At 43.5% G+C, this 23,322-nt stretch overlaps 1 long non-coding RNA gene across 2 annotated transcripts in view; it reads left to right on the forward strand.

Moving 5' to 3' along the window:
* The window catches only part of LOC141074219 (uncharacterized), a 31,364-nt gene extending 14,511 nt beyond the window's left edge, over positions 1–16,853 (forward strand). Inside the window, exon 3 of one of the 2 annotated variants that reach the window (XR_012227159.1) lies at positions 16,436–16,853. This is a non-coding gene — a long non-coding RNA (uncharacterized lncRNA). Of the gene's footprint in view, positions 1–13,603; positions 13,750–16,435 lie in introns of those variants that run through there. The other variant, XR_012227160.1, reaches the window with a different exon arrangement.
* The last annotated feature ends 6,469 nt before the right edge of the window (positions 16,854–23,322 follow it).

Raw genomic sequence — 23,322 nt, forward strand, 5'->3', positions numbered from 1 at the left:
TTTCACGGGGCTATACTGGCAAAGTCAAAGGATCAAAATAGAGTACTCACTTGAAAATGCATAGAAAAGGCGTGCTGTCCATATTCTCTTAGTCCAATTTAGGACAGCTAACTATATTCAAAAATCAAGGCAAACATCCTCAAGACCATCACGCTCTCTCTATGTATTATCAAGTCAGTCTTCTAATTTGATCCTTTGACTTTCCCAGTATAGTGCGGTGAAATATTGTGTTTATTACAGACATGTAATATGTGTCAGAAACGCGTAAGGTAGCCTTGCCTGTCATGGTGGCTTATTAATATGATTTGAAAACATTCATAATAAATGTTAGTATTATCTTGTGTAGCTCATTTTGATGATGGATAACTTCTCTTTTTTACTTTGGATTCCAAATGTGTACAGTTGCAATGTTGCTATTGCACTATGTATGTTGTAGGATATGTTTGTAATTTTGTTTGAACAACAATGTTGAAATATGCCAAAAGTCCAATTTGGGCCATTGCCCAAGTTTTTCATAGGGCAAGAATATGTTTGCCTTACAAACTTAAAAAAAACCCACAAAAAATCCAAAAGTAAAGATTGGCCAACTACACTTTATGTCTCTGTCTTAATTGTCCAAACCCATATCAAAATACGCTTACCAAATCAAAGCAACAGTCAGAGATTCAGAAGGGGTAGAAATATATATATTTTGACACACATCAAACCAACATTGCCAACATACACTCACTGGCCACTTTATTAGGTACACCTGTCCAACTGTGTGTTAAGACTTAATTTCTAATCAGCCAATCACATGGCGGCAACTCAGTGCATTTAGGCATGTAGACATGGTCAAGACAATCTCCTGCAGTTCAAACCGAGCATCAGTATGGGGAAGAAAGGTGATTTGAGTGCCTTTGAACGTGGCATGATTGTTGGTGCCAGAAGGGCTGGTCTGAGTATTTCAGAAACTGCTGATCTACTGGGATTTTCACGCACAACCATCTCTAGGGTTTACAGAGAATGGTCCGAAAAAGAAAAAAAATCCAGTGAGCGGCAGTTCTGTGGCCGGAAATGCCTTGTTGATGCCAGAGGTCAGAGGAGAATGGGCAGACTGGTTCGAGCTGATAGAAAGGCAACAGTGACTCAAATTGCCACCCGTTACAACCAAGGTAGGCAGAAGAGCATCTCTGAACGCACAGTGCGTCGAACTTTGAGGCAGATGGGCTACAGCAGCAGAAGACCACACCGGGTACCACTCCTCTCAGCTAAGAACAGGAAACTGAGGCTACAATTTGCACAAGCTCATCGAAATTGGACAGTAGAAGATTGGAAAAACGTTGCCTGGTCTGATGAGTCTCGATTTCTGCTGCGACATTCGGATGGTAGGGTCAGAATTTGGCGTAAACAACAAGAAAGCATGGATCCATCCTGCCTTGTATCAACGGTTCAGGCTGGTGGTGGTGGTGTCATGGTGTGGGGAATTTTTTCTTGGCACTCTTTGGGCCCCTTGGTACCAATTGAGCATCGTTGCAACGCCACAGCCTACCTGAGTATTGTTGCTGACCATGTCCATCCCTTTATGACCACAATGTACCCAACATCTGATGGCTACTTTCAGCAGGATAATGCGCCATGTCATAAAGCTCGAATCATCTCAGATTGGTTTCTTGAACATGACAATGAGTTCACTGTACTCAAATGGCCTCCTCAGTCACCAGATCTCAATCCAATAGAGCATCTTTGGGATGTGGTGGAACGGGAGATTCGCATCAGGGATGTGCAGCCGACAAATCTGCGCCAACTGTGTGATGCCATCATGTCAATATGGTCCAAAATCTCTGAGGAATGCTTCCAGCACCTTGTTGAATCTCTGCCACGAAGAATTGAGGCAGTTCTGAAGGCAAAAGGGGGTCCAACCCGTTACTAGCATGGTGTACCTAATAAAGTGGCCAGTGAGTGTAGATCCAGCATGCTCTTGCCAAGAAGGTTCCCCCTTCCCATAAAGTAATTAGTGAAATGATCACGCACATGGAGGCCAGAGATCGGTCTACGTTGATGGTTGATAGGTGGTCTCACCCTACACACATTGTCCGGCCTACGCACAACACCAGCAGAGGAGGAACAATCATGTATCCTGGTGAAGTTATGAAGTACCACACAGGCTTTCACTACTTCATTAACATTTTGTTCACTCAGCTGAATGGCAGACTGGAGTACCCGCCATTTGGCACAAATAATGCCAAAGGAACACTCCACCAGTCGCCGAGCACGTGATAGGCGCAAGTTACATATCCTGCGCCTGTGGTGAAGGTTGCACCGGGGATATGGCCTCGTGACATTGCGCGTTAACTGAAAGGCCTCATCTGCCACAAGAACATAAGGGACAGATTCTTGAGTGGAGCCTGGTAGCTGGCGTGGTGGTGGTAGATCCAACTGGTTGGTGCGTAGCTGCCGAGCCATAATGGAAGTATTGAAGACTCTAGAGTCTCCCATCCTTCCATAGGCCCCAATGTCAATTATAAACTTGTATTGAGGGTCGGCCAGAGCCAACAATACAACAGAAAAGTATTGTTTATAATAGAAGAATTGGGAGCCAGAGTTCGGCGGATTACGCCCCGGATATGTTTGCCATCAAAGGCCCCAATACAATTTGGAAAATGGCATTATTCCTCAAAGTCCCTTGATATCCTCAACCAGTCTTCCATCCTGGCCTCGGGCATGACGACTTGATATAGTCTTGTCCATATTTCAATACATGTTGACCTGACTATGCCAGATATGGTTGATCTTCCAATCCCAAACTCATGGTGGAGGCCAGCATAAGACAGGCCAGTAGCCAGGAAGCTGAAGAACAACAGAAAAGGATGATTGTCGAATGCACATATTTACAAAACAAACAGGTCCATACATACCAAACTTGGCAAGATTTCAGAGCAAATAACACACACATCTTGCTTTGCACAATGAGTAAGTGATATTCAGTACATATTCCACGCAACATTCGTGTCTGTAAGTTGAAACATATGTGGACTAAGATGAGGGCCTAAAACTTACTCCAAGAAGGCAAAAATTCAAACTTTGCCCAACGCATCATGAACATAGAGAATGTGGTTGTGTAGTACATACCGTATTGTGAGTACAAGTCGCTCCTCTGCAGATATAGCTTTGCGCATCCTTGTATCCTTGTCTCCAAGAGTGTAGAAAATGTTGCAAGGCTCATGCGACAGTATTGGTAGAATTTGACAGGATGCTCCCACAGAGAATAATAGAGGCGGTGAAAATGACCTCTTGTGAGTCGTTGCCTCTAAAGTGAATGTACCCACATGCGTCTCCTCCTCCGCGGATCCACTATCACAGGGTTTGGTTGGCCAAAGCACCATGACAAAAGCCAGTTGAAGAGAACCTGCTCAGTTGTGTTGAAAGTCAGACTGTCTGCCATGTTGCACATACCACAGCAACACACCTAGTGAAGGCAGGGTGACAAATGGACAGAATGGAGGCTGCCACCTGTTCCTGAGCCAATAAATACAGTGCAGGCTAATGTTTTAAATAGTTATTAGGCCTCAAAACCGTTAAATGTCCATTTTGCAAGGCTGCGAGAAAATCTCGCCATACGGATTGCATACGGATGCCATACGGATGCTGACATGCGCAAAATACGCGACCGCACCTTGCTTACGGATGACCTACGGAGCACTATTTAGGGGTCATTCATCCGTATTACGCCTGTAAACTACGGACCGTATTTTGCGCAGGTTAGTGTGACTCCAGCCTTACAGTCAAATACAGGTGATTGCGACAAAATTAGAATATCATCAAAAAGTTAATTTATTTCAGTTTCTTATACAAAAGTGAAAATCATATTATATAGAGCAGACCTGGCAAAGTGCAGCCCACGGGCCACAAAACGGCCCTCTGGCTGTCTCAGTCCGGCCTGTGGACCAAATCAGCCGTGGGGCTGAAAACCTGAGGTCCACGGGCCGCAGCGTGCCCGCTCGCTCGTTCGCTGTCTCTTCCCAATCAGCATTGGTGGAGGAGTGGCCTCCGGCCACTTCCCTCACCAATCAGTGTGTGAAACAGCTGACGCGATGACGTCATCTCATTGCGTCAGCTGTGTACTGCCAGAGAATCAGCACATCGGAGACAGCAACAGTGTCATTGGCCCGACCTGGTCAGACAGGGATTAATTGTTTCTGCCTCTCTCTGGCAGAGGGTGGTTATTTAGTGGCCTCTCGACCTAGGTCCAGTGTCAGTTATACTCTTGCCCTCGGCTGAGTTAGTTGACCTCTTGCGTATGTGTGCCTTGTGCCTGATAACTTGTTGCTTGTTTGGTTTTGATCCGGTTCCATCCCTGTTACGAGTTCTGCCTGTCCCTCTTGTACTGCACTACCCTCTCTGTATATGAGTCTCTGCCTGTAACTTGACTATTCTCTGCTCGTCCCTCTGGTACCGCACCGCCCTCTCTGTGTATGACCTCTGCTTGTCTGACCTGCATTTCCCTCTCCTCTACTACAGTATCTCTGCAGTAAGTTTATTACATCTGCAGCAGTAGGACGCTAAGCCCCACCCCCTGCAGTCACATGATCGTAGGTCCTTGTACTCCTTACTACTTTCAGTGTCGCAGGTCCTGTCTGCTTGAACTTTCACTGTAGTATCGGACCCCGGGCCCACCCGTAGTGTGGATAAGTCACCCTGCTCAGCCGTGGCAGTTTGCCGACGCTGACAGGATCCTGACAAACAGTAGCAGAAGCAGGGCGCCTGGGAATGGGACTGAGGTGAGTATGTGGTGTGTTCTTTTTCAAGTGTATGAACATGGGGATTCTAAGGGGGTGAACATGGGGATTCTATAGGGGTGAACATGGGGATTCTATGGGGTGACATGCAGCACACGGGGAGGCTATGGCGGTGACATGCTGCATACGGGGAGGCTATGGGGGAGTCATGCTGCACACGTGGAAGCTATAGGGGTGTCATGCTACACAAGGGGAGCCTATGGGGCTGTCATGCTGCACACGGTAATGCTATGGGGGTAACATGCTGCACATGGTGAGGCTATGGGAAGGCTGTATACTGTCATGCAATATATAATGAGGCTGTGTGGGGCTCAATCAGTATATGGGGAGGTTGTGGGGGCCTCATTCAGTATGTGGAGAGACTGTGTGGCTCATGCTGTATATATAAGGCGGCTGTGTGGGGCTCATGCAGTTTATGGGGAGGCTGTGTGGGGCTCAATCAGTATATGGGGAGGTTGTGTGGGCCTCATTCAGTATGTGGAGAGACTGTGCGGCTCATGCTGTATATATAAGAAGGCTGTGTGGGGCTCATGCAGTTTATGGGGAGGCTGTGTGGGGCTCAATCAGTATATGGGGACGTTGTGGGGGCCTCATGCAGTATATAGGAATGCTGTGTGGGGCTCATGCTGTACATGGGGAGGCTGTGTGGAGCTTATGCCGTACATGGGGAGGCTGTGTGGGGCTCATGCCATACATGGTAAGGCTGTATGGGGCTCATGACGTACATGGGGAGGCTATGTGGGGCTTATGTCATACATGAGGAGTCTGCGTGGGGCTCATTCCATACATGGGGAGGCTGTGTGGGGCCCATGCAGTACATGGGGAAGCTGTGTAGGGCTCATGCCGTACATGGGCAGTCTGTGTGGGGCTCATGTCATACATGGGGAGGTTGTGTGGGGCTCATGCCGTACATGGGGAGGCTGTGTGGGGCTCATGCCACATATAAGAAGGCTGTGTGGGGCTCATGCCATATATAGGGAGGCTGTGTGGGGCTCATGCCGTATATAAGGGGCTGTGGGGGTTCAAAGATATATAGGGTGGTGTCAGCTTACCTAATTATGCTCAATATTAAGTGATAATATTAATTTATCAATATTAATTGTGAGTAGAATTAATTTCAAGCTATTAGTTCGGCCCTCCACAACAGTCATTGTCTCTCATGTGGCTCTTCGGGAAAATTAATTGCCCACCCCCGATATAAAGTCATTACAGGGTGATCTATTTCATGGGGTTTATTTCTGTTAATGTTAATGATTAATTATGGCTTACAGCCAATGAAACCCCAAAAGTCATGATCTCAGTAAATAAGAATACTTTATAACACTAGCTTGAAAAATGATTTTAAATTCCGAAATGTTAGCCTACTGAAATGTATGTTCAGTAAATGCACTCAATACTTAGTCGGGGCTCCTTTTGCATCAATTACTGCATCAATGCGGCGTTGCATGGAGGCGATTAACCTGTGGTACTGCTGAGGTGTTATGGAAGCCCAGGTTGCTTTGATAGCAGCCTTCAACTCGTGCGCATTGTTGGGTCTGGTGTATCTCATCTTCCCCTTGACAGTACCCCATAGATTCTCTATGGGGTTAAAAGGAACCGGTCACCTCGTTTTTCCGCAATAAGCTGTGGCCACTGCCTTTCGGGGCTTATCTACAGCATTCCAGAATGCTGTAAATAAGCCCCCGATCTAACCTGAAAGATAAGAAAAACAAGTTTTATTATACTCACCCGGGGGATGGTCCGGTCCGCTGGGTGTCGCAGGTCTAGGTCTGGCGCCTCCCATCTTCATGCGATGTTGTCATCTTCCTTGCTTCATGCCAGGCTCCTGCGCAGGTGTACTGATCTGCCCTGTTGAGGGCAGACCAAAGTACTGCAGTGCGCAGGCACTGGGCCTCTCTAACCTTTCCCGGCGCCTGCGCACTGCAGTACTTGGCTCTGCCCTCAACAGGGCAGATGAGTATGCCTGTGCAGGAGCGCGGTATGAAACAAGGAAGATGACAACATCATATGAAGATGAGAGGCGCCAGACCAGGACCTGCAACACCCATCGGACCGGACCACACCCCCAGGGGAGTATAATAAAACATGTTTTTCTTATATTTCAGGTTAGAACGGGGGCTTATCTACAGCATCCTAGAATGCTGTAGATAAGCCCCAAAAGGCAGTGGCCGCAGCTTATTGCAGAAAAATGAGGTGACAGGTTCCCTTTAAGGTAGGCGAGTTTGCTGGCCAATCAAGAATAGTGATACTGTTGTTTTTAAAACAGTTATTGGTAGTTTTGGTAGTGTAGACAGGTTATTATATGGGTCCACTGCATCCTGATAGTGCATTTGTTTTGAGGCCTGTATGGGTAAACCTTGTTGTTCTTTTGCTGTTCTCATTATTGGAGGATTTTCAAGTCCTCTTTTTGTACTGTGCTGTATTATTATTTAGTGTTAGGTACCCGTAAGCGTGGAGATCTTTGACGTAGGTTACGGGCTCACGTATTTTGGCCAAAATATCAGCTAATACTCCACATTTTTTTAAATGTGTTTTTTGCACTTTTTATTCAGGGTGCAGTTGGGCCCATTTGGTCTTGTAAACTGCGGTGTCTGTTGTTCACACGGCATGCATTTTTTTAGCGCTGGGCAGCCCGCCTGAACTAATAGAAGGGTGTTGGTACTAGGCTGGCCTGGATGCTGTGCGGGTCATAGTGTGAACAGCGCCGCATACAAGTTGTTTTGTGTATCAACATACCAGGCAATCGCCCCCTCCATGTATTGGTAGGCTGGAGCAGTTGCTTGATTGGTATTTTTGCACCTGTGTTGCCATCTTTATTATATGGGTCCACTGCATCCTGATAGTGCATTTGTTTTGAGGCCTGTATGGGTAAACCTTGTTGTTCTTTTGCTGTTCTCATTATTGGAGGATTTTCAAGTCCTCTTTTTGTACTGTGCTGTATTATTAGTGTAGACAGGTGCCAAGTTCTGCTGGAGAATGAAATTTCCATCTCCAAAAAGCTTGTTGGCAGAGGGAAGCATGAAGTGCTTTAAAGTTTCCTGGTAGACGGCTGCGCTGGTAAAACACAGTGGACCTACACCAGCAGATGACATGGCTTCCGAAACCATCACACTAGACCTCAGGCAGCATGGATTGTCTGTCTCTCCACGCTTCCTCCAGACTCTGGGACCTTGATTTTCAAATGAAATCCAAAATTTACTTTAATCTGAAAACAACACCTTGGACCACTGAGCAACAGTCCAGTTCTACTTGGCCCAGGTAAGACGCTTCTGGTGTTGTCTATTGGTTGTGAGTGGCTTGACACAAGGAATGCGACACTTGTAGCCCATGTCCTGGATACATCTGTGTGTGGTGGCTCTTGAAGCAATGACTCTAGCAGCAGTCCACTCCTTGTGAATCTCCCACAAATTTTTGAATGGCTTTTTCTTAACAATCCTTTCAAGGCTACGGTTATCCCGGTTGCTTGTGCCCCTTTTTCTACCACACTTTTTCCTTCCACTCAACTTTCCATTAATATGCTTGGATACAGCACTCTGTGAACAGACAGCTTCTTTAGCAATGACCTTTTGTGGCTTACCCTCCTTGTGGAGTGTGTCAATGACTGCCTTCTGGACATCTGTCAAGTCAGCAGTCTTCCCCATGATTGTGGAGCCTACTGAAGCAGACTAAGGGATCTTTTTAAACACTTAGGAAGCCTTGGCAGGTGTTTTTTGTTAATAATTCTGATTTACTGAGATAATGACTTTTGGGTTTTCATTGGCTGTAAGCCATAATCATCAACATTAACAGAAATAAACACTTAAAATAGATCACTGTGTTTGTAATAACTCAATATAATAGACCCATAGAAGCGCATACCAGAGCGAAACGGCAGTTGACCAGTGCGTCTCCACTTCACACGTTCCTGCCAGTGTTTTTATGTGATATCCAAATAAAGGACATTTATAGGACGGTGAGTGCCATTCGCCATTTCATTTCTGGATTTTGACATTTGCTCTATTTAATATGAGTTTCACTTTTTCTGTTGAAGAACAGAAATAAATGAACTTTTTGATGATATTCTAATTTTGTGAGAAGCACCTGTATATGAGCGATAATAATTAAAGACCTGTGACTTTCACATATAAAAGAGATCTCTTATTAAATACTAAGGCCACAGTCACACATTCAGTATGTGGACAGTATTTTACATGACAGTTTGCAAGCCAAAACCAGGAGTGGGTGATAAATACAGAAGTGGTGACGTGTTTCTATTATACTTTTCCTCTGATTGTTCCACTCCTGGTTTTGGATTACAAAATACTGAGGTAAAATACTGACCAAATACTGAACATGTGAACGTGGCCTTATAGACTTACCAACATGCCCACTTATTCTATCCCTTAGGCCACGTGCACACGTTCAGTATTTGGTTTGGTTTATTTACCTCAGTATTTTTATTCCAAAATTAGAAGTGGGGAATAATACAGAGGTGGTGACGTGTTTCTATTATACTTTCCTTCTCATTGTTTCACTCCTAGGATCTCAGACTCGTTTAGTACTACAGACATATACAGTATATTGTACATATATACATAAAATGGGCTTTAAAAACAATAAAAAGAGTGCCATGTGTACCTGTTCATGCCCCCAAGGCGTTCAAGTTTTCAGACTTTTCAATAAAGCTCATTTGACTTCACCACAAAAATGGATATTTTCAGCCGGATCTGAGCGCCACTGGTAAATATCATGGAATGGTGTGGAAGTGCTGGTGTTCCTTTCACCACTCTACTAGAAGGATGGCGCAGCGCTTCAGTGTCACCACCATACATTGCAATCTTTCTTGTCCTAGCTAGGACCAATGACTTTCCATGTAACTGTCCCCGGTAGGGTATTGCTTCTTCATCCATTTGCAGTAAAACTCACCCACTTATTACATTGATGTGTCACTTATTAGTCTGTGTGCTGTTGTTTCAGTATACAATGAGTGCTTTAACAGCAGTAGATTATCTGAGCTTGGACTGGTTTCCTCTTGCCAAGTGATCCAAACACGTCCCCACCACTGATTAGCAGCTTAGGCTGGTGTCACACTTAACGTATAAAAATAAGGACCGTATTGTACGGTCGTAATACGCAGAAATGTTCCCTGAACAGTGATCCGTATGTCATCTGTTGTCAAGGTGTGGCCGTGTATTTTACGTATGTAAGCGTCTGTATGTAATCCGTATGGCATTCGCATGCCGAGATTTTCTCGTAGGCTTGCAAAATGGACATATAATGGATCCCTATGACTGGTTAAAACCCAAACGAAAGAATATATATATATATATATATATATATATATATATATATATATATATTACATACATACACACACACACACACACACACACACACACACACACACACACACACACACACACACACACACATATATATATATATATATATATATATATATATATATATATATATATATATACACACATACACACAGCCTTGCGAAAGAATTCGGCCCCCTGGAACTTTTCAACCTTTTCCCACATATCATGCTTCAGACATAAAGATACCAAATGTAAATTTTGGGTGAAGAAACAACAAGTAGGACACAATTGTAAAGTTGAACGAAATTTATTGGTTATTTTAAATTTTTGTGGAAATACAAAAACTGAAAAGTGGGGCGTGCAATATTATTCGGCCCTTTTAACTTAATACCACCTTTTGCTGCGATTACAGCTGCAAGTCGCTTGGGGTATGTCTCTATCAGTTTTGTACATTGAGAGACTGAAATTCTTGCCCATTCTTCCTTGGCAAACAGCTCGAGCTCAATGAGGTTTGAAGGAGATTGTTTGTGAACAGCAGTTTTCAGCTCTTTCCACAGATTCTCGATTGGATTCAGGTCTGGACTTTGACTTGGCCATTCTAACACCTGGATACATTTTTATGTGAATCATTACATTGTAGATTTGGCTTTATGTTTGGGAACATTGTCTTGTTGGAAGACAAATCTCCGTCCCAGTCTCAGGTCTTTTGCAGACTTCAACAGGTTTTCTTCAAGAATGGTCCTGTATTTGACTCCATCCATCTTCCCATCAATTTTAACCATCTTCCCTGTCCCTGCTGAAGAAAAGCAGGCTCAAACCATGATACTGCCACCCCCATGTTTGACAGTGGGGATGGTGTGTTCAGAGTGATGAGCTGTGTTGCTTTTATGCCAAACATATTGTTTGGCATCGTTACCAAAAAGATAAAATTTTGGTTTTATCTGACCAGAGCACCTTCTTCCACATATTTGGTGTGTCTCCCACGTGGTTGTTGCAAACTTTAAATTACACGTTTTATGGATATCTTTGAGAAATGGCTTTCTTCTTGCCACTCTTCCATAAAGGCTAGATTTGTGCAGTGCACGACTGATTGTTGTCCTATGGACACACTGTCCCACCACAGCTGTAGATCTCTGCATTTCATCCAGAGTGATCATGGGCCTCTTGGCTGCATCTCTGATCAGTCTTCTCCTTGTTTGAGATGAAAGTTTTGAGGGACGGCCGGGTCTTGGTAGATTTGCAGTGGTATGATACTCCTTCCATTTCAATATGATCACTTGCACAGTGCTCCTTGGGATGTTTAACATTTTGGAAATCATTTTGTATCCAAATCCGGCTTTAAACTTCTCCACAACAGTATCACGGACCTGCCTGTTGTGTTCCTTGGTCTTCATGATGCTCTCTGTGCTTCAAACACAACCCTGAGACTATCACAGAGCTGGTGCATTTATACGGAGACTTGATTACACACAGGTGGATTATATTTATCATCATTAGTCATTTAGGACAACATTGGGTCATTCAGAGATCCACAATGAACTTCTGGAGTGCGTTTGTTGCACTGAAAGTAAAGGGGCCAAATAATATTGCACGCCCCACTCTTCAGTTTTTGCATTTCCAGAAAAATTTAAAATAACCAATAAATTTCGTTCAACTTCACAATTGTGATCCACTTGTTATTGATTCTTCACCAAAAATTTACATTTGGTATCTTTATGTTTGAAGCATGATATGTGGGAAAAGGTTGAAAAGTTCCAGGGGGTCGAATACTTTCACAAGGCACTGTGTATGTATGTATGTATGTGTGTATATATATATATATATATATATATATATATATATATATATATCAAGAAAAAAGGGCAGCACTACCAAAATAATATAGTAGGTGCAAAACCTATTCAGCAGTGTCCAAACAGCCAAATTAACAAAAGGAAAAAAAAAAAGGCAGCACTCAAATTAAATGTGAAAACAGTGGATACTTTACTGATCCTCAGGTGGCAACGTTTCAACGGTGACCCGTCTTTGTCAAGACAAAGACGGGTCACCGTTGAAACGTTGCCACCTGAGGATCAGTAAAGTATCCACTTTTTTCCATATATATTATATATACATACATACACACACACACACACACACACGTCATTGAGACACATATATATATATATTTACATTTCATAGAGTTCTACATAGCAGAATAGCCGCTAATTCAATTGCCGACTTTTGTAAAATTAATCCAAAACCCGACATGAAATGACACATGGTTTACATTCAGTAAATTATCCATTTCATTCATTTTTTTTATATGTCCCTGACTAATAATTAGATTAGGATTTGTGTGTAAAATTTGGGACGTCTAGGTGTTAAATTAAGGGGTTAATTCGTTGGAAAAAAAATGCATGGGCTCCCGTGGCAAAATCGCAACCAGAGATGGAAAGCAGATGAGTGAGGGCAGATTTTAATAGCCTTGAGAGAGACCATTGTTTTTGGACTTCCCCCTGACTACAAAAATCTGCCCCCAGACACCCCAGAAAAGGCGCATCTATAATTGGAAGGTGACATTAAGTCAATTAATAATGGAGAGGTGTTACTGTAATTAGACACTTATCCATTATTAACCCTAGATAGGGACGTAACATCCCTGGGCTTAAGCGCCTGTGGTCGGACGGCGACCGCATCTTTTGTATTGAAAATAAATAGCAAAAAATACGGAGAACGACGAGTTTACCATATACCATGAAAAGTAAGTATTTATTAGTACAAAAAATTACTCTATTGCATAAATAGTAAAATGTACAATAAAATATTTTATATATCTCAATTAATATGTATGGATATAAATGATCCACAAGGCTAGTGTCCACAGACTACAAGCAAAGCACAATAGCAGGTCAGAGCATAAATTAACCACTTCAAGGTAATGGTGTCAAAGGAGTTAATCCAAAGTAAACACCAAACAGCTGACCGTCTCAATGTAAATGGTTCATATAACCAACCCTATATTGAAAAGCTGAATGGATGTTCCTAAGTGATAGACACCATCATGACATCAATAGTAAGTATGCAAAGTCCGCTACATGAATAAATAAGAAAATAAAGAGGTTAATTACCCATAGATGTTTATAGTAGCTGCCGATGCTGTGACAAACGGAAACAAACAGAAAACAAACGGAGACTGATGTGTCACAATTAAAAACACTGCCCCGGCACTTTCATTTGTTCCATAAATGTAACCCCAAATTACTAACAGTCCATGGTATTGAACATGTACATTGTGGAATAAGGGTAGGTGACATGAGACGTCTCCTCACCCAAAAAGAGTGTAAATGGATCTTTACATTGGTCACTACGGTGCCCAATGGTTTTAAATTAAACTAACGGGTTCTCATCTTTTTTGTAATACGTACCTTCGGGAGTTGATCCTCTCTCCAGATATTACACCTCCTTTTTAGTTGGTCTCTGTTTTTATGTTTTATACTGTATATTATTTTTTTATTAATTTTTGTTTTGTTTGTTTTTTAGATGTTGTTCTATGCCATTTAACATGTATATAGGATGGTGAATGATGGCCGCTTCTGGGATTTGTATCTTGGAAAGCAAGAAAATGACTACGAAGATTTTCTCACATGAGCTATAATAAGAAAACAAGAATTATTATGTCATTGGACTTTTTGCATTTATGAGGACATATTTTTGCACATATATTATGCACATATGTACTTTATAATATCATATGCGTTTTAGTATATGAGTTATATATATGTTACTAAGCACTCTTGATAATGCACTATATTGTATGTATGTCTTGTTGTCTATGTGTATTTATATTGTATATTATGTATAATTAATTTTCACTGTTTTATTATTATTTCTTTTTTTCTTCTGTATACATATCTTTTCACATTCATCACCATTTATCCACTAGTCACTTCATTTATTTACATATTTAAATATTTTTTCTTTTATCTCAAGATTAGATCTTGCGATGTCTCTTCAGTGTCTCCGGTCCTCCTGCTATTTCTTAGTACTTCGAATCAAGGCTGTCAGCGGTGCGGTTTGGCACCACCCACCCCCCTGTGGCTATGTAAGTGGAAGGAAGAGAGATTGCATGTTGTAGGACCCTTCTGGTGCTCTAGGGCGCATGCGCAAAAACAAAACATGCCATTGGCCTTCATATGGTCATGTGACCTGGAAGGTCCTATACTTATACTTGACTTCTGCCACTCTGAGGCCACGCCCCTGAGGAAGCGACAATACAGCTTGCGAAACGCGTGCCGGGGATCGTTGTCACAGCACCGGCAGCTACTATAAACATCTATGGGTAATTAACCTCTTTATTTTCTTATTTATTTATGTAGCGGACTTTGCATGCTTACTATTGATGTCATGATGGTGTCTATCACTTAGGAACATCCATTCAGCTTATCATTATAGGGTTGGTTATATGAGCCATTAAAGCTGGAGTCACACATAGCGATTCACCAGCGATCCCGACAACGATATCAACGTGTCAGGATCGCTGGTGAGCTGTCACACAGACAGCTTCACCAGGGATCAGCACAGCGACGCCGAGCGCGCGGCGTCGCTGTGTTCGTTAGTTACCAGCGCGCTGATGCAGTGAGCTGGTAACTAAGGTACACATCGGGTATCCAAGGGACATGCGTCCCTTGGATACCTGATGTGTACGTTAGTTACCACCAGCTTCCTTCATCAGCGCGCTGGTAACTAACGTACACATCGGGTATCTAAGGGACGCACGTCCCTTGGATACCCGATGTGTACGTTAGTTACCAGCAGATCGCTGGTCTCCCGCCTGTCACACACAGCGATACATGCTGGCCAGCGGGAGACCAGCGACAAAAGAAATGTCCAGCGGTTTCCTACAGAAATCAGCGATACCGGCAGGGGGGACAGTCGCTGATCGCTGTCACACACAGCGATCTCGCTGGTGAGATCGCTGTTGTGTCACAAAATTTGTGACTCAGCAGCAATATCGCTAGCGAGATCGCTATGTGTGACGGGGCCCTTACATTGAGACGGTCAGTTGTTTGGTGTTTACTTTGGATTAACTCCTTTGACACCATTACCTTGAAGTGGTTAATTTATGCTCTGTCCTGCTTTTTGCTTTGCTTGTAGTCTGTGGCCACTAGTCTTGTGGATCATTTATATCCATGCATATTAATTGAGATATATATATATATAAAATATTTTTTTGCACATTTTATAATTTATACAATAGAGGAATTTTTTGTACTAATAAATACTTACTTTTCATGGTATATGGTAAACTCGTCTATGCATTTCTGAGTTTCTCTATGTGAATTTTGTTTTGATTTGGTGCTGGTACCTTTCATATTATACTCTCTTGTATTGAAGCTGCTCCTCCTGCCTCTAGCTGTGTCCTGGGCTATCCAGGTCACAGCTGTAGGAGGAGATTGTGGTCATCTTTGTGTAGTCTGCAGTATATGTGTAAGGGGATAGCGAGACCACGGGTACCTCTGTTCCGGGTCTAGAACTAGAAAGGCTGCAAACCCCTGTTCCCTGGGGGAAGCTTTAGTGAGGCAGACCTTCCCCTCTGGCCTGGAGGAAGCATGAGTGAGCGGGACCGTCCTCCTGACAGAGGGGGGCAGGGGAAGAAAAGGGAAAAGCGCACGCAGCAGAGGTGTTTGGCGCGAACAGAGTGCAGTACGCAGTCAGGTGAGCGGCTCGCTCCGCTTCCCCTCCCCACACAGAGCACCGCTGCCATGACAGGCCACACTGACAGGGTCCCACAACGTCTGAAGAGGGACCACTTCACTGGGGGACGCCATGTATCCAGCAGCAGCCAGGCAGTGGAGTGCTCCGTCCTGTGGGATCAGCAGTGTGCAAGCCATTGTCCACCATCTCCCGCCGCTAGCAGTGGAGATCAGAGAGGGAGAGGAACATGCAGTGTGTGCCCCTTGACTACAGAGAAAGGTGCAGTGTGCCTGGTGACTACAGAGAGATGGAGACGTACAGTGTGAACCGGTGACTACCAGAGAACAAGGTGCCATATGTTCCATGTCCGTGGGTACAGTACACACTAGGGTGATGACTATTTTAAAAATTTTGCAAAACGAAATTGAAACCCCTTACATTGGTGGAACAATTCCATACAAATGACATTAGTATCATCAAATTTGTAAAATATTCAAAAAAGTTCCCCCTCTTTTTCATTTCAAAATTTTCAAAAAAAAGATTTTTCGTGTTTTAATTTAAATCTATAAAGAAAATATCTTTCTAAGTTGTAACAAAAAGTGGTATTTTATTCACATCTAGAACATTCTGGAATATTTTAAAATATTTTGTAATTTACTATTATCTTTTCATTTTCAGTGCAAAGCTTCAAGTTTTACGATCAAGAAGTGCAGGACAGGTCACTCAGAAAATGTCTTCTAGAAATTCCAGCAACAGTGTAAAGGCAAACAGGTCTATCTGGACGAGGAATCTGCCCTCCTATTCTCAACATAAAAGGGATCCAAGTATTCCATATGTTGAAAAGCTCTCCAATCTCACGCGGATGCTAACGAAGTGCCAAATTCTTGGAAACTTCAGTTTTCTATTCAACAGCGAGAAACGGCGAAGGCAGAAGAAGAAGAAGGCAATTAAGTGTTTGAAGGCGCACTGGTTGGTCGAGGAGTCATTAATTGACATTCCCAGATCTAACCAAAATGCTGAACGTGCTGTAAAACTGATGGAGGAACTACATGCGAAATCGAAACAAATTGAATTTTTGAATCTAAAATTCATAGGAAAAAATCATTTTTAAACACTTCTTTTGTACATATTGTACTTATAATTAACTGTTTTATACCGTATTTGTTAAAAAACTAATAATAAAAGTTGCTTAGTTATTACTATTATCGTTTCAATAATGCAAAATTGCATGTCCTTTTTTGGGGGGAAAAAACAATTTTTGCCTTATTTCATTTGAATGAAAGGGGTAACTTTTTTAAAAAACAAAAAAAAGCAATACTTATTCTTAAATAACCCATAAAAGTTCCTCCATTACACATGGTTTCATAAAAATTTTTTTTTGTCATTACACTAGTACACACGCCACATTAGAGGGGCTGAGTACGGGACTGACACTGGTGCCCTGACTTCATCAGAGTAAATTTGCAGAGCCACGTTGGACTCATACAGGACTGTGGCCCGTACCCTTTTCAGCCACTGTAGTATATGGACTAGGCTCAGCCGAAGGTAACGGAGACCGATTGCTGCCGCCAGAAGACGAGGCATTGTTGCCCACAGGACCTTCCTGGAAAAGACACTGTGCCAGCTGTTGCTGGTGCTATTGACTTCCTAGTAGGAATTACAATTTGTGGAGCTTCTAACACAAGTGCTTCACAGGAACTGCCATTACTAGAACTGTTATTCTTTACCTGCCAATATCCTTTGCCATTTATACTGTTTAATCCACTGTTTGATCATTTACCTCTCGGCGTGGAGTATTCCCGTTATTAAACTTGTTAACCCTTGTTCTGCCTCCTGTCCATCACTGCATCCCGCAACCTGCTTACATATGTTCTCCCTGATTTCTGACAGTAGAGATTGTGACTCTTTATTTGAATCTTTCTGAGCTCCAGCCAGCTGATTTATGGCCTCAGACCACATCAAAGTTGAATGCATAGAGAAACAATTGGCCTGTAAAAAGCAAATGGAAAAATTGTAATGTAGCCTTATGACCTTGTATTGAATTGATTGCCTGTATATGTCACATGTCATTGTCTGTATATGTTCCACAGCACTTGATTGTAAAGTTGTAAACTGCTGTGTTGGAGCTTTATAAATAATTATCATTATGATTGAAAAACAAAATGTATGCAAAAGCGCACAACCCCAACTTTAAGTACGTTGGTTCAATCCAATGATTGCTTCTCTTTTCCTGCACTGGAATATCTAAGAATCATTTTTTTACATAAAAGTGAAGTATATTGGTTACTTTAAAAAAAAGCATTACAGTTGTAAAAAAATCATATAAATCCTAATTTTCATGCCACACCCATTATTATCAGGTTCTTCACACCCATTATCAGGTTCATCACACTCATTATCAGGTTGGTCATACCCATTTTCAGATTCATCACACCCATTATCTTGTACGTCACATTCATTATCAGGTTCATCACACCCATTATTAGGTTCATCACACCCATTATTATCAGATTCATCATGCCCATTATTATCAGGTTCATCATGCCCATTATTATCAGGTTCATCACACCCTTCATTATCAGGTTCATTACACCCATTATCAGGTTTGTCACACCCATTATCAGGTTCATCACACTCATTATCAGGTTGGTCATACCCATTTTCAGATTCATCACACCCATTATCATGTACGTCACATTCATTATCAGGTTCATCACACCCATTATTAGGTTCATCACACCCATTATTACCAGGTTCATCATGCCCATTATTATCAGGTTCATCACACCCATTATTACCAGGTTCATCATGCCCATTATTATCAGGTACATCACACCCATTATTATCAGGTTCATCATGCCCATTATTATCAGGTTCATCATGCCCATTATTATCAGGTTCATCACACCCTTTATAATCAGATTCATCACACCCATTATCAGGTACATCACACCCATTATTAGGTTCATCACATCCATTATTACCAGGTTCATCATGCCCATTATTATCAGGTTCATCATGCCCATTATTATCAGGTTCATCACACCCTTCATTATCAGGTTCATTACACCCATTATCAGGTTTGTCACACCCATTATCAGGTACATCACATTCATTATCAGGTACATCACATTCATTATCAGGTTCATCACACCCATTATTATCAGGTTCATCATGCCCATTATTATCAGGTTCATCATGCCCATTATTATCAGGTTCATTACACCCATTATCGGGTTTGTCACACCCATTATCAGGTACATCACACCCACTGCAGATCTATTACCGGGCATGAAATAACAACCTGGTACTACTCCATGTATTTTTATGTGGCTGGTGTACTCTGGGAGTTGTAGTACATACAAAGTAACCTTAAATATAGACTGTGTAGTGTATAATCATATCCCAATTTTTACAGTAAACCTAGCACAGTTTCTACCATACAATCTGCAGCCCTTCTCATATATTTTGACACTAAAATGACCCAGTATTATTCCATTAGATCAGAGGGAAGGTGGCTTATTACATCTCATGTGTCATTCACAGACCCATACTTCCAAATTACCCAGGACTGCTGAGAAATTGCATCCTGAGCTTATTTTGCACAATTGTGTCTCATCATCACTTTGCAGAATTTCTCGCCTTAACTCAGCCACTTCTATCTCGCCCTGTGTAAAAAGTATTTTTTGTCCTTCTGAAGGACAACTTGTTTTTAATTGCTTTGTTTTTTTTCACATTGCAATCATAAAAGCATATGATTAAAATCATAAGTTTTTTTTTAATTTTTTTTATCTGTGAGAAATTGACTGACATTATTCTCGGTGCCGCGATTCTATTGATGCAAAGTCTACGCTGAGCAGAATCAAAGAAAGCAAGTTGCGTGTAGTTGTAAGGGGTTGAAAGCCTTACCCCTTTAAACCTCCATTTTTCTGATGAAACATGTATGTACGGTATATATATATATATGTATTTGTATATATTTGATTCTGATGTATTATTTATATTTCTTATGCTGCTATGCTTCTGCACAATGTACATAATAGGAACAGTGCAGTGTACAGTATGTCCACTAGATGGAGGCGTAGAGTTCTTTAGCATAAGTCACCCTGTAAATATTTAACCACATTAGAGGGGTTAGCTGGGGAGTAAGACAGGAGAGTCTTCCTGGTTATAGTCAGTCGGGGGCCCTGACCCCTGTGTGCTCAAGTAGGCTATATGCCCAAGCTGCCTAGCTACCCCGCAATGTTTAAACAAATGCCCAGCCATCCAGGGAAAGCTCAGAGAAGAGCAAGGTACAGCAGAACTAGCAGAAGAGAGGAAGAGGAGTAAGTGGAGCAGTATTTAAGGTTACCGTAAAAGTGTACAGGCAGGTCACCCTAGTATGTGATGGATAGCCTCGTGGACTGAATCTCTGTTGTCCGAGGCGAAGCAAATTGGAGAATGCTCTACCGTGGTGACGTTTCACCGGTAGGACACTGAGGGGTCATCTGAGACATCCCGTCCCGTGGAAACACTTAGTGACGCAAGGAACAGAGAAGGGAAAGATGAGATATTGTGACGTCTTTATTGTAATGGAAATGCTTGAAACTACGTGGATGTGCTTTGTCCTGAAGTAAATAAATTTGCTCAGTTGAGAGTTTCCCTGGACTGTGTTTCTATTCATTGGGATGCAGAATCAGTTTCAAGCCAGCACTGCAAAGAAGATGCTGACAACACCATGAGTACTGATTGTACCATGCAAGAGAAGGGGTACCGTTTTCCTGTAGAGGGAGGCCAGGGTATGCAATGCCTGAGATACTCTGCCACGACTACTGCCCTGGCTGACCTTTACAAAGTTACTTACGATTAATCGGGACTGATGTTTTACCGCAAGAAGAGATGAAGGTTCAAGTGTGACCAGTGAGGAGATAAAAAGAGATGTTGATGATGATTTGTTTATGACATAAATGACCCGAGGAGTGCGAGTTGAAGATTCTGAAAATGTGAGTAACATACCGGACGAGACTAGAAACCTGGATTTGACAAAAGCTGTGAATTGGACTAATGTTATGAGAACTAAGATGGTGGAGCCAAGATGGTGCACAAACTGGAGGACAACAACCTTGAACCCTCCCTTCGTGGGCATGCCAGTGCAAAGTTGATGCCAAAACCCACTTGGCCACATCCCCCCGGTCCGCCAATGGTGGGTGCAGAAGAGGAGAAGAGGACCCTGTTCTCTGCCACCGAATGATGTGAAATGGGTGGAGCGGCTGAAGGCAACCCCACCTCGGAATGGGTGGGGCCCAGAAGAAAAAACCTGACCCAGATGTAAGGAGGACGACGCTGCAGAATGGTACCTGTCACTGGTGGAGAAGGTTCACTGGTGGCTGCCAGAGGCTGTACCACCACGTCATCTCACCGAGCCAGAACCAGCCACCGCCCCGATGGAACACCAGCCGGAGAAATATAACGCACGGGATGCCGAGCCACAGCTTCTGCAATGTCAGGAGCCGGAACCTAGACGGAAGACGGAACCTTTGTCTCCGGGGCCAGTTTCACGACAGTGGAGACCGAAGTGGTGACCACCTCCGAGAAGTCGAGACCGGATGAGTGGACCGTGCCAGATCTACGCCGGCGGGAATTTGAGTGTGCAGCCACACCCGCGGAGGAATCTGACATCCGCGTAGTGGAACCAGCCGAATCATCAAGTTCCTTGGCAACAAGTGTACAGTGGCTGCTGAAGGAAGGTCCAGCCTGAGTGAGACGGGAGCGGATGATGCCACACATTGCAGAGCACCTCCAGGACCAGTGAGTGCACCCCAGCTCTTAGTTCCAGCTCTTAGCTCCTGAGGGTCGGTCCTTGCCCAATGCGTCTACGCCACCAGGTCGGCCTGACGCACGTCTCCTCGTTCAGAGTGGGGTACCCCTTGATTTGTCCTGCAGCCTCCAAGAGCAAGAGGCTAGATCCCTGCCAAGCTCATTACGTAATACAGGACAGTCTGCCTGGATGGCAGTCATAATTGCCCAGAAAAAGGTCCAGGAAAAAGAAATCTGGGCCCAGTTGCACCAATGCAGGGAAGCCGCTATGGGTGAGCGACGTTCTTATGGGCAATAAGTGTATGCCAATGTCGAAAAGGGATATAGTTGTATATGAGAGGCAGGCACGGATGTCAAGGTTTATATCAATGCTGCCTCTGTCAAGCATGACAGTCCCCTAGTAGAGGGAGATTGGGTCTCCTATTTCAGAGAGGACTGCCCTAGAGGGTATTATGCAGTGGCAGTGACTTTGCAACCAGAGGAAGACGTTACTGTACTATAACTAGGTTCAAAATCAAGACAGACAGGCCCACTTGCTGCTACTGTCAGGCTATGTTCCCACGTCCGGAATTCCGGCGGAAATTTCAGCGGCAATTGCGCAACTCCCTGCCACGGGAAATACACGAGAAATCCCCATGTGTAATTCCTGCATATTTCCCACAAAAAACTAGCATTTTGCAAGCGTATTTAGCTTGCAGAATGCTAGCGTTTTCCAAGCGATCTGTAGCATCGCTTGGAAAACTGGTTGACAGGGTGGTCACACTTGTCAAACATAGTGTTTGACTAGTGTGACCAACTTTTTACTATTGAGGCTGCAAGACCACTACGTCATCAAAGGTCATTGTCGCAAGGCATCGCTGGGAGCGGGACTTGCCTGGAGCATCGCTGAGCCGGGGGGCGGGGCTTAGCGTCTTGCTTTCAAAGAAGGTAGAAAACGCAAAGTCGGGCAAAGCGGGGGTCATGCACAGTACAGGCAAGTGAGGTACAGGAGGGATAAACAGATGGGAGGTCAGACAAAGCCAAAGGTCATATACAAGATATCAGTAAAGTACCAGGGATGAGACAGAACGGATAGTCAGGGCCAAACAGAGATCAAAACCAAACAGACATAGAAGGTACCAAGCAGAATACAAAGCAATATCCAGAGAACAGACCGAGTCATACACAGAGAATCAAGCAACCAGAACACAGCACTAACACACTCAGGAGTCACCACACAATGCCAAGGGCGACAATATAACTGACGGGGGATGGGAGCTTCCTGAGGCTATAAGAAGCCTCCCCAGAACCAATGAGAGGCCACCATAATAGATCCCAGGTGTGCAGGTGAGAGTCTGCACTGAGGTCAGAACATTAACCCCAGCAGTGCCGGTCACCCAGCACTGGTATCATGACAGTACCCCCCTCTCAACGGGGGGCCTCTGGACCCCCAGGCTTTCCCGGGTATCTAGCATGGAAAGCCCGAACCAGACGATCCACAAGCATCAACCGGGCCGGCACCCAGGACCTGTCCTCCGGCCCATGCACCTTCCAATGAACTAGGTACTGTACTGACCGCCGTACCAACCTAGAATCTATGATGTGACCAATCTCATATTCCTCATGTCCCTCAACCAAAACCGGAGGAGCAACGGACTCGGATTATCCCCGGACTGCTTCAAACGGTTTCGGTAGAGATCTATGGAAGATGTTAGGGATCTTGAAAGAGGGTGGAAGGCACAGCCTGTACGCTACTGGGTTGATTTTTTCCACAATCTTGTACGGGCCAA

This window comes from Dendrobates tinctorius, unplaced genomic scaffold (genome assembly GCF_039654945.1).
Source record: "Dendrobates tinctorius isolate UK_male_01 unplaced genomic scaffold, ASM3965494v1 ptg000326l, whole genome shotgun sequence".
In the NCBI taxonomy this organism is placed as follows: domain Eukaryota; kingdom Metazoa; phylum Chordata; class Amphibia; order Anura; family Dendrobatidae; genus Dendrobates; species Dendrobates tinctorius.